Genomic DNA, 15,485 nt, shown 5'->3' with positions numbered 1-15,485 from the left:
AGTACTGAGCATCCCTGTCTCATTCAAAACAAGTACAGACATCTGTCTGATTCCATCAGAATCATGGTGGTGAGGTCCCATGCTACAAATTACAACTACCTATATATAAGATTTCCATCAGCATGAAGCTGTTAGCTTGACAAGGGTCCTAAGACAGGTCAGAAGGGGGTGTTTTGAGATAATTAAGGGTGCTGTGTCCCAGCTGATTAGGAGTATCCTAGTGCATGTCCAGTAAATATTTGATGGATAAGCAAATTAATTAACTTTGAAGAATACTAGGACTAGGTTGAAGAGGGGAAGAGAAGGCATTGCTAATTGGTAGGAAGAGGGGGCACCCATAAGTCAAATTACATGCCTAAGGTCATTATTTAGAAGGATTTCAAAGTTGCCAATTTTATATAAACATGTGCTGGTAGACAGCTGCAAAATGATTTGGGTTAGTTGACAGAGCATTTTGATAGCCTCTGGAGAGAAGCTGGTCTTGTTCTCTCTAATGCCATTAGTTTAGAAAACTTGATACAATGCCTACATGGCCAACAATACATGTTTTGTGTTAGATAGGCTTTATATTTGATAATTATGGTGCTAACAACAATAATATTAAACAAATTCATTGTCATTATCTAGGTCTTTCAATTATTGGGTGAGTAACTACTTAGTTACTCACTAAGTGAGTACTACTTGGTTGTTCTATTCACAGTGCCAACCTGAGGACAGAAAAGAGCAACTGATTCACACAAATGGCTTTAGGGGCTGAGGCCTGCAGAAGCAAAAGGCTATGTGACCCAGCGTCACTAATTTTGGGGGAGGTCTAGGACTTTCAGGTCTTTTAAATCAGATTGACATAATTGGACAATTTCAGGATGTCTAGGACTATTTGGGGATGTCTAGCACTTTCAGGTCTTTTAACTCACAATGACATAATTGGACAATTGAAGAAATTATCTGAAGTTTTTGGTTAAAAATAACTTCATGTCTCAAATTTCTGTGCATTTTAGATAAAATTATGTATAGTTAGCCCTTGAACAATACAGAGGTTAGGAGTGCTGACTGCCTGCTCCTATCCACTATGTAAGGTAAAATCCACACATAATTTTGGACTCTCAGAAACTTTACTAATAGCCTACAGTTGACCTAAAGTCAATTAATACATAACAGCCAATTAACACGTCTTATATGTTTATGTATATACACTGTATTATTATAATAAAGTAAGCTAGAGAGAAGAAAATGTTACTGAGAATATCACAAAAGAGAACGTATTTACTTTTCATTAAGTGGAAGGGGATCATCATAAACATCTTTATCCTAGTCTTCAGATTGAGTAGGCTGAGGAAGAAAAGGAGGGGTTGGTCTTGCTGTCTCTGGGATAGCAGAAAATTCACAAATATGTGGTCCTGTGCAGTTAAAACCCGTGTTGTTTAAGAGCCAATTGTGTGTGTATATTTATAAAATATGTACATATGTATGTATGAATGTACATATGCATATATGCATGTACATGTATGTATACATGTATGTGTGCATGCATGTATATGTATGTATGTGTAGAAAAATAATCTCTCATTGGACAAAGCTAATTAATAGGGAAAGGTTGTTGTACACAAAATAAAGAATTAGCTTTTTGAGGACTTTCTGAACCACTGTTTTTTGTTTGTCTGTTTGGCTTGGGATGTTCTCTGCAATTCTTGTGTATATCATCAGGGTACCTGGACGCTATGAGTGTGTGGCAGACTTTTTTTTCCTCTCCCTGAAACCCTGGCCTCACTAAAGTATTCTGTAGGAAGAACATGGGAGAATTGTGTGGATGGCAGCTCTCCTCAGATATACCATACTCTAAGTTCCAGCTGAGGTGGCTCTGGGGACTTCAGAGAGAGCGATGGGATCCTGGCTTCCTTCCATTCATAAGAGCTGCAGGCATTTTATAGACAGCAACTATGCGTATTGGGAAAAGCAGAGCATTAGGAATTGGGAGAGGCAGATTTATCATTGTTTAACTTTGTGATATTATGAAGCTACTTAATCGATCTGGGCATTTTTTTTTCCTTTGTTTGTAAAATAAAAGGTCTGGATTAGGTGATCTATTAATAGAAGGGATACATTCATCTCCAAGTGCTATAACATCTAACTTAAGGCATAAGCTATGACGTTTATTCTTGGCTGATACAGACAATATTCTCATCCCAGGACACACCTACACCAACGTCTATCTCTTTTAAAAACTCACTTTCATGGGAGTTTTACTTTTGTAATAGAGTTTTAGCTGATTTTTGATGGGAAGATAAAAGTGTAGGGATTTTATTTTTTTCCTTGGACCGGGTCTTTCAAATGCACTTTGAAGAATGAAATATTACAGTAAGAATGCAACTGTGCTTTTTGTTATGGGCTAAATTGTGGTCCCCTACCACCAAATTCATATGTTGAAGACCTAACCCCTGGTACCTCAGAATGTGACTATATTTGGAGATAAGCTCTTGAAAGAGGCAGTTCAGTTAAAATGAGGCCATTAAGGTGTGGCCTTAATCCAGTATGTCTGGTCTTCTTATAAGAAGAGGAAGAGATACCAGAGGTGCTGCACACAGAGAAAAGACCATGTGAAACCCCAGCGAGGGCGGCCATCTGCAAGCCAAGAGAGGCCTCAGAAGAAATGAAACCTGCTAACACCTTAAACCTGGAGTTTCAGCCTCTAGAGCTGTGAGGAAACAAATGTCTGTTGTATAAGCTACTCTACACTATTCCGTTAGAACAGCCCTAGCAGACTGATACACTATTGTTCAAGAGAGCTGCTGTAGTGCCCTTGGTTCAGCAAAGCAGGTGAAGAATGGGGCACAGGGTGGGGAAGACAGACCTAATCCCTAACTCCCACAGTACCTGGAGCCCCACAGCTGGGACTCTGGGCCCTTCCAGAGACAGCATTGCTTACCTAGACATGGGTCAATGGCTATAGTTCATCACCCCAAGGAGCATAGCAGGGAAGCAGCAAATGTGGTCACATGAGGGCCACAGATGGAGTGGGAGAATGAGGTAAGAGACTGGTAAAGAAGTACATACTGTGGGGACTCCAGAAACACTGGGCAGTCCTTTATATGGAGAGTGTTCTGCTTTCAGTGGGCTGTTGTCTTTTAAGCCAATGGGCATTTGGATCATACAAGTATTACAAAGAACCAAATTTCATCATTTATTAAAAACATATTTCCTGAACATACAAGCCCATATTTGGAAAAGCTTGCATGATCCCTTAAAGGTAGTCACCTGCTCTTTTGGTTACTAAGAACTCCCCAAGTCCAAACATAACAACATTGCCAAATGATTGATATTCAGACTATCATACTGTCTTCACATAGCATAATTGTTCTGCACTTAAACCAAATCTCATATGCCTTAATGATTAGATCTTTTCACCCCCTTTAATTTATAAGGAAAATTGATTCTTTGGATCAATATTCCCAGGGGCACAAGAATCTGGGCTGCTAGTGGAGTCTGAGTGGGATTGCCTGAATGTTAATTGTTGCTTCTGATGTCTCCTGAAGCAGAGATGCTGCTCTTATTTTCAAAGTCAAACTCTGGCTACATGTCAAAAGCTATAGAAAAGCACCAGCAACATTTTTCTCCAGATCCCAAATAAAAGGAGATTAATCACATTTGTTTCATCTACTACCTTTTCAAGAGAAGTTTTTATTTTAAACAGCTACTTGTTGACGTTTGAAGGCCATAGAGCATGTCAAAGGATGATGGAAATGTTCGAAAGGGTTTGTGAAAATGCTCTATGCTTAGAACTCTCTCTACTCATATTAATTTTCTTTTTTTTTATAATCAATAATGATTTTTATTTATTTATTTATTTATTTTTTTATTATGCTTTAAGTTCTAGGGTACATGTGCATAACATGCAGGTTTGTTACATATGTATACTTGTGCCATGTTGGTGTGCTGCACCCATCAACTCGTCAGCACCCATCAATTCATCATTTATATCATGTATAACTCCCCAATGCAATCCCTCCCCCTCCCCCCTCCCCATGATAGGCCCCAGTGTGTGATGTTCCCCTTCTCGAGTCCAAGTGATCTCATTGTTCAGTTCCCACCTATGAGTGAGAACATGCGGTGTTTGGTTTTCTCTTCTTGTGATAGTTTGCTAAGAATGATGGTTTCCAGCTGCATCCATGTCCCTACAAAGGATGCAAACTCATCCTTTTTTATGGCTGCATAGTATTCCATGGTGTATATGTGCCACATTTTCTTAATCCAGTCTGTCACAGATGGACATTTGGGTTGATTCCAAGTCTTTGCTATTGTGAATAGTGCCGCAATAAACATACGTGTGCATGTGTCTTTGTAGTAGAATAATTTATAATCCTTTGGGTATATACCCAGTAGTGGGATGGCTGGGTCATATGGTACATCTAGTTCTAGATCCTTGAGGAATTGCCATACTGTTTTCCATAATGGTTGCACTAGTTTACAATCCCACTAACAGTGTAAAAGTGTTCCTATTTCTCCACATCCTCTCCAACACCTGTTGTTTCCTGATTTTTTAATGATTGCCATTCTAACTGGTGTGAGATGGTATCTCATTGTGGTTTTGATTTTCATTTCTCTGATGGCGAGTGATGATGAGCATTTTTTCATGTGTCTGTTGGCTGTATGAATGTCTTCTTTTGAGAAATGTCTGTTCATATCCTTTCCCCACTTTTTGATGGGGTTGTTTGTTTTTTTCTTGTATATTTGTTTGAGTTCTTTGTAGATTCTGGATATTAGCCCTTTGTCAGATGAGTAGATTGCAAAAATTTTCTCCCATTCTGTAGGTTGCCTGTTCACTCTGATGGTAGTTTCTTTTGCTGTGCAGAAGCTCTTTAGTTTAATTACTCAAGTTTTCATCAGTAAACCAAACTGGGATATAGATTTAGTTATGGACACCAGTGGTTTTCAATGTGTGGTCCCCAGACCAGTAGGACTAGCACCTGAGAACTTACTAGAAATTGAAGTCCTTGAGTCTCATCTCAGAACTACTGAATCTGAAACTCTAGAGGAGGCGGCCAGGCAATCTGTGTTTTAACAAGCATCCCTATGTGATCCTGGTATAGTCTGGGAACCCCTGCTCTTGACAACTCCATTGTGAAAACTATTTTATTGAAATTCCTGGGAAATCATTTCCATGGTCATTTATTCCCCTTTCCTTAGCTGTATTCACATACAAAAGATTCAGATCATCACATCCCAGCTCCTCACAGAATCTCTCCTGGAAACTGAGGTTCTTTCCCATGGACTTGTGATACTTACTTATACCACTAGAATTCTTCATCTACCTCCCTCACTTCTAAGGATCAAAAGGACCAGAATATGCACCACCTAGGTTCAGCAATTACATCTCTCATTTGTGTGTGTGTGTGAGGATTTTCTGTCTGATTGTGATTTCCACAAAGTCTGCTGGTAGGGTGGAACACAAAGACTTTCCTTATAAATGAGACTGCGGTAAGTCTTCACTAATGTTACTGCAGATTCTTGGAAACTGTGACTTTAAGTGAAACTACATACAGCAAACAGGTCTTCAAATAACAGCTCATTCAACATTGTTTTGTTACAATGTTGATGAGGGAAAATTGTTTTGTTATATTTCCTTTCACTTATTTGTTTTTGAGATGGGGTCTCACTCTGTCACTCAGGCTGGAGTGCGGTGGTGCAATCATAGCTCACTTCATAGCTCACTTCAGCCTCTGACTCCTGGGCTCAAGTGATTCTCCTGCTTCAGCCCCCTGAGTAGCTTGAGTAGCTGGAATACAGGTGTGCAGCACCATGCCCAGCTAATTAATTTTTTTTTTTAAGAGACAGGGTCTCACCATTTCACAGAGGCTGATCTCCATCTCCTGGACTCAAGAGATCCTTCCATCTTGGCCTTCCAAAGTGCTGGGATTCCAGGCATGACACACTGTGCCTGGCTCATTTCACTTAAAGTTGGAATTTCCAGGAATCTACCAACAATTTTAAATGAGAACTTACTGTAGTTGTTTTAAAGTGTTTGCATGGCTAGGCTCAATGCTGACCACTTTATAAACTTTATTTTATTGGAGCTGAAAACAATCTATTCGACAGATGACGAAATGAAGTCACAGAGAAGCAAAATAACTTTGCCAGCTTCATACAGGGGCAGGGTTGTAGCTCTCACATAGTTCCTATTCAGCACTGCTACTTGGAATAATGAACAAATACTTGTGAACTGAATTAGAAGGAGCTGCTCAGCTTGGCTGATTTGGATGTTAGCCATACTTCTTTACTCCATAATTGAAAATAGAAACATAACTGAAGATAGAAACATGATGTCTTTGGCATACAATAGTTATCTTCCACCTACCTAACAGGGCATATGCGTTAAATTATTTCTCTGGTGGAGATACTGAATTGGCAACAAGGGATTCATAGTCTCTTGCTTGACAGTTAAGTAACCAAGGTTGCAATTTTAGTCTATTGCAGGAAAAAAATAATCTGATCTTTCTAGGGCTTAAATTAGTGACAGGGCTTCATTAATAATCTGCATTGCATGAAGTAGTTAATTCATGTCAACTTGTTCTGTTATTCTAACAAGGGGGTGAGAATAACTTTAAATACTTTTATTTCAGCTTCTTCTTACTCATGTAGGAATAGTAAACAATTGTTGGATGTGTGAAAAGTACTACCTGAGTTAAAGAAGTGATGGTCTTGGGATTGGAGCATGAATAATGGGTAAGAGCACTATGTAAACATGTAGACATTTGGCTGGGGCATGACTTCCATGAGTAAGTAAATGGGTAGAGCTTTGGGTTACACTGTGATTCACTGTGTCTGGTGCAAGAAGCAAGAAGTTTTGTTTTCTTTTTTTGGTGGGAATTTTTTTAAGTTCAACTTTTATTTTCAATAAAGGGGGTACATGTAAAGGTTTGCTATGTGGGTGTATGCACCCAGGTAGTGAGCATAGTAACCAATAGGTAGTTTTTCTTTTTATTTTGAGATGGAGTCTCCCTCTGTTGCCCAGGCTGGAGTACAGTGGCATGATCTCAGCTCACCGCAAACTCCACCTCTCAGGTTCAAGTGATTCTCATGCCTCAGTCTCCCAAGTAGCTAGGATAACAGGTGTCCACCACCACGTCTGGCTAATTTTTGTATTTTTAGAAGAAATGAGGTTTCACCTTGTTAGACAGGCTAGTCTCGAATTCCTGACCTTAAGTAATTCACCTGTCTTGGCCTCCAAAACGGCTGGGATTACAGGCGTGAGCCACTGCACCTGGCCCAATAGGTAGTTTTTCAACCTAAGCCCTGCTCTCTCTACGCTCTCTAGAAGTCCACGGTGTCTATTGTTCTCCTGTTTATGTCTAAGTGTGGTCAATTGTTAGCTCTCACTTACAAGGAGAACATGCGGTATTTGGTTTTCTGTTCCTTCATTAAGTGGCTTAGGATTATTGTCTCCATCTACATCCATGTTGCCGCAAAGAACATGATTTCATTCATTCTTATGGTTGTATAGCATTCCATGGTATATTTGTACCACATTTTCCTTATTCAGTACACCATTGAGGTGCACCTAGGTTGATTCCATGTCTTTGCTACTGTGAATAGTGTAGCAATGAACATACACATGACACAATCCTCTCTTCTTAAGAAGAAAATGTCACATGCGCTCCATGTGGGAGGGTGAGACCTTTCTACTCCATTGATTTCTACTTCTTTCTTTTATGCTGGTATGGCCCATATCCTGGATGTCAGAGGCCTCACAGAATAATAGGGAACAAAACTGAAAGTTGGAGAAACCCGTGGAGAGGAAGCAGCTTCTAGGTTATTTTCCACGTTGTTGAGCTCTGCAACTAGGAAAAATGACTTCAGTCTTCCTCGAACCTGAATTTCCTCATCTATCAAATGAGAATACTGGGCCTGATATTGTCTAAGACTGGGTTATCTGCTTTGAGGAATAGATCCAATTCTTGAGAATGATTTTAGAAAAACTCAATCAAAGACCTGGATGTCACTATCAAGATTCATCGTGACAAAATCGATTTTTTATCTGATTTAAGGTAAACTTCCTCATCATTTGTTAAGTACAGCCATTCTATGTTTCTGTGATTACTTACATGGCCTTAGTGGGGACAGATAGCAGGAAAGGTTCATTTATTTTTAAAATTTTCAGTTTTTTTCATTTAGTTTTATTCAAATATATGATTTTATTTAAATTTGTAAGTAAAGAGTAGTCATGGGTTTTGCCATCTTTGTTTTTAAATTTTGTTCCTTTGATTTTCTTTCCCTAATCCCACACAAATTTTAATATGCCTTTCCTTTTCCAGTAACCTACAAAACAATCTGATGGGTTTTCTCTCCTATTTCTCCTCTACGTAGATAAGACTATACACACATATATGAATAAACATATCTATTTTTTTCTTTATTTTTGAGTGTTTGGATTTAAGCAACACAAACATTTTCTTCTTCTTTTTTTTTTTTTGACTCAATAATACTTTGTCAAGATCTTCTCTGGCAGTTTTCATTCCCTCTTTTAAGTAGTTACATGATATTCCGTGGTGAAACTACCATACATTATTCAGCAACTGCTTTGCTAACAGGCCAATAACTACAGCTAATCCAGTTTCTACCTATTTGTAACAATTTTGTAGAAGGTTTCCAGGAAGAATTTGGAAGATCTGAGTTACAGATTTTATTACATTTTAACAGCTTTAATAGATTGTTTTGCAAGGAGGTTGTAGCACATTACCTTCTACCAACAATAGATGAGAATTCCCTTTCTCCATATCCCCATCAAGGGTAGGTACTATAGCACCTTTTAGTTTTTATCAGTCTGATGGAAAATCATTCATTTTAACTTTGTTTTTTATTTACTTAAATTTTCATTAGTATAAAAATCTTTTCATATATTTGGCCATTTTAAGTTTTTGTTCATAAATTATCAATTTTTATGTATATTCCTTTCCTTTCCAATTCTTCCTGAATTGTCTTTTTTCCTTAGGAACTTGTAGAAGTTCTTGGTATATTAAGGAAACTGTCCTTCTCTCTTACATCTGTGTTATATTTCCTCACCAGATATATGACATTGACCTTTTTGGATATATGTTTTTTGGTTTTAATTTTTCAAAGAATTTTCAGTGTTTTTAAGTTTTAGTTTCTGAATTTTCAGTTTTGAATAGGAATATATATAGGCTATATATATTTGAATAGCCTACATAACAGGCTTCTTGATTTTTTTAATGCTATTTATTATATATATTGTTTTAAAATTTAAGCTTTTAATCCATGTAAAAGCTTCAAGATGGGAGCCCATTTTTGTTTTCTGCTGGATGGATGAATGACTAGCTATGTCATATTCAATTATTCAAATGTTCATGTTCCTTTTCTCACTAATTTTGAACTACTGAACCTGCCACATACTTAAAATACTGTGATTTAATTCTGATTTCTATTTTCTGTTCAAATATTTATAATTCTTTGTACAGAAAGGCAAGTTTCCCTTCAGAATTATCTTCCTTTTTATAGCTTTATTGTCTGTTCTCAGGCATTTCTTCTTTTGTGTTAATATTTTTCCTAATTGAAATGAGCTCTATACTAATTTTGAAAGAAATAACATTTCTATTATATTGACTCTTCCATAACAACATTTTATACCTTTTCTTACTTATTTTATTCTTATAGTTATTTTAATATTCTTTAGTTTTATTAACATAAATCCCCTCCTTTTCTCTTAAAGTCTATTTCTATTTGTTTTATTCTGATTGCAAGTGGCTTTTCCTCCCATATTCATGTATGGTTACTTTTCGCTAGAATAGAGAATAGCTATTGATTTTTATACACTTATCCTGCATCCATCCATCTTACCAAGCTCTGTTCTTAGAAGGATAAAGTTTTTATCTTATTTTAAACTAATATCTCACAAATTTTCTAACTATAAAATAATATAAATTTTATCTTATCTTTTGATGGTAATATAACTTAGTTTTCTCATTTTATTACATTTATTGATGCTGCCAACTCAATTTTGAATAGTAACGGTGATCATAGATTTTTTTCTAGTTCTTGATTTCTACTGAAATAAGTTTTGTTGCTTATGGTATTTATGTTTGGTTTTTGATAAATGACTAACCAATGTGGTTGCTTAATATAAATTGTTTCTTTCTGATGGCATGTAGTCTTTTTTATTAGGAATATATGAATATTATAAAGTACTTTTCCAGAATCCATAATAATAGACTATTTTTTCTGATTTTATTTTTTGATATAGTGGGTTACGTTAAGAAATTTCCTGATATTAAAACACTATTGCTTCATTGAAATAAATTCAGCTTCTTCAAATATATTGTTTTTTTGTATTACCAACTGTTTTTTTTTTTTTTTTTTTTTTTTTTTTAGACGGAGTCTCGCTCTGCCGCCCAGGCTGGAGTGCAGTGGCCGGATCTCAGCTCACTGCAAGCTGCGCCTCCCGGGTTCACGCCATTCTCCTGCCTCAGCCTCCCAAGTAGCTGGGACTACAGGCGCCCGCCACATCGTCCGGCTAGTTTTTTGTATTTTTAGTAGAGACGGGGTTTCACCATGTTAGCCAGGATGGTCTCGATCTCCTGACCTCGTGATCCGCCCGTCTCGGCCTCCCAAAGTGCTGGGATTACAGGCTTGAGCCACCGCGCCCGGCCACCAACTGTTTTATAAGGTATTTAAAATTTTAACTTTTATTCATAAGATTGGTCTTTTTCTTTTTTATATTACCTTTTCAACTTTTGATAATGAAGTTATGCTGATTTAAAAAGTGAATTAGAGAGCCTTCCATTTCTTCCTATTGTTTAGAAAATTTAAGTAATCTGTTTTCACAAGGTTGGGTATTTAATGACTTCCCTAATCTTCTCTGGCTTTGATATATTTTTATTCTTGAAATTTTAGTTATACATATTTGTCCAATAATTCATTTTGTCCAGGACCCCAAAACTTGCTGCCCCATAGTTACAAGTAGAATTTCTTCCCTCTGTATCTCTGCTTAGAGCCTTAATCTCATATCTAGACTTCTTTATTTTTGTTTCTTTCTTCGTATTCTGGCACACTAAAGACTTTACTAAGATATTAGTCTCTCAAAGAACTAGGTTTAGATATGTTTATTTTTTCTATTTCTATTTCCAAAATTTCAGCTTTTACTTTCTTCCTTCTTTTTGAAGTCAGCCTCTTCTTCCATCCCTCCCTCCTCATATTACCTTAAATAAGTTCTTAGTTCTAGTTTTGTCATCTTTAATTATGAAGATATTTAAGAAGATACATTTTCTCCTAAATATCATTTTCATTGTATCCTGTAAGTTGTGGTATCATGTATGTTCATTTAAATTGCTTTATAGATAAATTATAACTTCCATTTTAATTTTAGTTAGAGTTGTATGGGTTTAAGTTTATTGTTGTTGTTTTTGCTTGTTTCCTTAATTCTGAAGCAGCTAAGTTTTTTTGGTCACTCATTTTTTCCCCCTAATTTTATTGCCTGCAAGAATGTGGCCTATAAACATCTATTATAAACTGATTTTTGTTTTGTGTTCAAATATTTGATTGTTTTTGTGTACATTGTAAGAACTTACCAAAAAATGTGTTCATTGAAAAGATTTAGTGTTAATTCTTACATTTTTACTTTTGCGTATTTTTTTATCTACTAGAATTGACTAATCTAGACAGAATTTTGTTTCCCATTGTGATTATATGCTCTGTCAAATTCTTCCCGTCTTTCCCAATAGTTTTTGGCTTATATGTTTAGCCTACATATTATTTGGTTTACACGGTTTATGATCATTTTGTCTTTTTTTTTTCCAAGTCAAATTGCATGTCTTTATCTTGTTTGTGTTTTTAATCTGTAGAACCAAGTTGTTTGTTATTAATTTTGGCTCTTCTGCTCTCAAAAATTTTCACTGACCTGGTATCTCTGTGTCCATTTTTTATATCAAATTTTCTTATCACTTTATTTTATGAGCGTTTCTTCTAAATAGTCTACAGTTTGCTTTTAATACAGTTTGTGTTTTAATGGAATAATACCGTACACTTTCCATTTTACATAACTTTTCTGCTTGACTTTTGGTTCTTTTAAACCAGAGCTTTTCAACTTGGGTACCACTAATGTTTCAGGCCAGATAATTCTTAATTTTGGAGGCCTGTCCTGTGAATTGTATGGTAGTAAGCAGCAACCCTGGCCTGGTCTCTACTCACTAGATGCAGGGGGCATTCCTCTAATACCTCACACCCTTTTCCAGTTGGACAATCAAAAACATCTCCAGACATTACAACATGTCCTCTGCAGGGAAGATCCACACCTCCCACCTCTGCTTGAGGTCTGCTGCTTTACAACTTTAGGATCCCACGTGTTGCACCCTAGGCCTGACAGCTCTACACATAGGTTGTTCTGAATATTTGTTGTGGGCAACTTCCTCTAAGTCAGGTGTAGCTAGGGTGACCAACAATTTACTTTGTCCTGACTGAATAGATTCCTGTGATACGGGATTTTTAAATTTTATTTCATTATTATTACTTTTTTGAGATGGAGTCTCGCTCTGTTGCCAGGCTGGAGTGCAGTGGCACTATCTCGGCTCACTGCAACCTCCGCCTCCCAGGTTCAAGCAATTCTCTTGCCTTAGCCTCCTGAGTGGCTAGGACTACAGGTGCATGCTACCATGCATGCCCCGCTAACTTTTGTATTTTCAGTAGAGACGTAGTTTCACCATGTTGGCTAGTATGGTCTTGATCTCTTGATCTGCCTCTTGATCTCTTGATCTGCCTGCCTCAGCTTCCCAAAGTGCTGGGATTGCAGGCATGAGCCAGCGTGCCCTGTCTGTGATATGGGACTTTCAGTGCTAAAACCAGGAAACTCTTGGGAAAACAGATGGATTGGTCCACCTGGATGCACCTTTTAAATTCTGTTGTTATACAATATAGACTTGACCAAAGAGAACAGTACAGTAAGGTCCACTAAGTCACCAAAGCAGTTCTCATTTTTCACTCTCAGCTTCCCCAAGTAACATGTCCTCATCTAAGTATGTTCTGAACTCACAATTGTGAAATTATATTAAAAATCTTACATGTATCTGAGAATAGTGCTAACATGCCCCTAGACAGCTATAAAGCCTATCTTATACCCTCTTATATATAATCACATCTATGCATTTAACATATTTATTGTTTATTATTATTTACTTTTCATCTTGAAATCCCTTTCTGGATGATTTGTTGTTGCATTGGTCCTCTTCCCGCCTGCCATGGTAATTTTCTTAGGCAAGATACTTGGGTAAAATACTTTCTGAATTTCTACTTATCTTTGAATAACTTAATTTTACTCTCATAAGTGAATGGTAATTTAGCTAGGTGGAGAATTCTTGAGTTTCAGTTCTTTTCTCTCATAAGTCTTTTCTTACAAAGACTTCAAGCTTCTTGGGTTACATATGAACAGAGAGATGCCAGTTTGATTCTTTTTGATTTGTGTTTATGTTTTCTTTATTGTCCTTATTTTATTTTTTTAAAACAATAAGCACACGTATTCTTCTATAGCTATTGTCTCTTTTCTGCTACTACAAAGATCTTGTGAAGGTGGAGAGACAGAGTATTGGGGGATGAACAGAACTGCCTTCCATTTTCTTTAGCCTAAGGTTAAATATTCATTTTTCTACACATATTTTGTCTGGTTTTAAGGAATTGTCTATTTATTTAAAACATGCATTTGTCATTTTTTCTGGGAGCTCTCAGACTTCATTCTGCATTTTAGCTGTTTCAGTCTCTTCCCAGAGGAGGCATGCATGAAGGGGTGGGACGTTAGGGCCACTGGAGGTTTGTGATGTCTTCCTGTCATCCAGCTCCGACTCTGGTAGTTCTGAAGAACACAAGGACTTCTGCTTGTGGTTTCAAGTCTCTTCAGGGCTAACGTGCCATCTGGATGGTGTTTTCATGTAAATGTGACACCTGGAAGAAATTCCGGAAACTCATTCTAGGTCTAGCATCTGAGCTTCTTTAGCGTATATTCACTAAATGCAGAAGGGATTTCTCCTCTCTGAGCTGAGCTCTTCTTCCTTTCCATCAAAGCATTTTTAAAAAGCATGTTTTACAATAACTTTATCTTCAGAAGAAACTAGAGGGTGGAAAAGAAATCAGGCAAAACCCTGGGAACCTCTGTGACCTCACGGCTAGAAATGAAAGGGAAACAAGTCAATTACAATATTTACTGAATATCAAGAGCCCTTGAGAATGTATGGAGGGGTTTTATTTGATGCTCTGGGGTTCCTTACTTTTGGATGAGTGGCTTTGAAAGTGACTGTATCCTGTAAGTTTCCATTCCTATGCTACCTTTGCCATGAAGCTTCTTAGTAGAACATGGTTTCTCTCTGCTCTGAATCCTAAGAAAAGGTTAAATCACTCATGATACTCACACTGTTTTGGGTATTGAGTTATTTTTGTTCACATCTTCTTTTTTTGTTCTAGAAAGTCATTGTTACAGACAGGGGCTGTCTTATTCATGTTTGTATTCTCCACAGCCTTTAGCCCTGACTCTGAAGCATAATAGGTGTTCAATACTGACAAAGAGATAGATGGGTGACTAAAAGAAAGAGACTTGAATCTGCCTGTTTGATTGTTATTTTTTTCTTGGGATCAACTCTCCTCATCTATTTGTAAATGTTAGCTTTAGGTCTATGTTCCATTCCATTGCCATACTCCTTCAAGCCATCTATAGCTTTTCTTCTGCTAATTTAGTTTCGGCCTTATTTAAATCCAGATCAGAAAGATCCTGCATTAAATAAGTCTCCAGGGTGTCAATAAACATCAGGTAGCTATAAAGTACTTTCTAGCCATTAATTTGCTTTCTTTATCCTTTCTCCCTTGCTTATCCTTCCTGTCCCTGCCTCTTCTTAGCCAACCCATCTCATCCACCCTCCTATATTACAAATACACACCCTGTTTGTTGTTTATGGACAGATACAAATACTGTATTCAATTTATGTTGGAAATTTCCTTAGGTATTATTTCTGTTAACATTAAAGATATTCTTCCCCTGGTAAGAAAAACATCTTAATAGGATATGGATTTTAACGTGGGCACAGAGACTAGGAGAGAATTGGGATTTTCTAAGATTCTACTATATCACAGGTCTTTGAATATACATCTGTGTGCTATAACAGAAAACATTGACTGGAGTATTAGTCTTTAGCCCCTTCTTATTTTCAAAGTATTTTCCCAAATCCTTCATTCTTATCTGCGTTTAAAAGCAAATAAAAAACATTTTTAACTTCTAATGATTTCCACCAAGAATATTCTCAGCTATAGGACTTAGTTTCTGATCTTATATTAGGTAGGATCTAGGTTGTTACAAGGGCTCTCCATCAACTCTCAGAAAAATACAACTGAATAGCTGGAGAGTTGGGAGAATTATGGGCCTGTGTACAATAGGACTTCAATTATCAGATATGTTTATGTTTCCTGTTGGTTAGTACAACTTTTTTGGTGGCAGGAAAGAGAACCTG

This window comes from Colobus angolensis, unplaced genomic scaffold, assembly GCF_000951035.1.
Source record: "Colobus angolensis palliatus isolate OR3802 unplaced genomic scaffold, Cang.pa_1.0 Scaffold312, whole genome shotgun sequence".
NCBI classification, from domain to species: domain Eukaryota; kingdom Metazoa; phylum Chordata; class Mammalia; order Primates; family Cercopithecidae; genus Colobus; species Colobus angolensis.
This window is presented reverse-complemented; position numbering follows the sequence as displayed.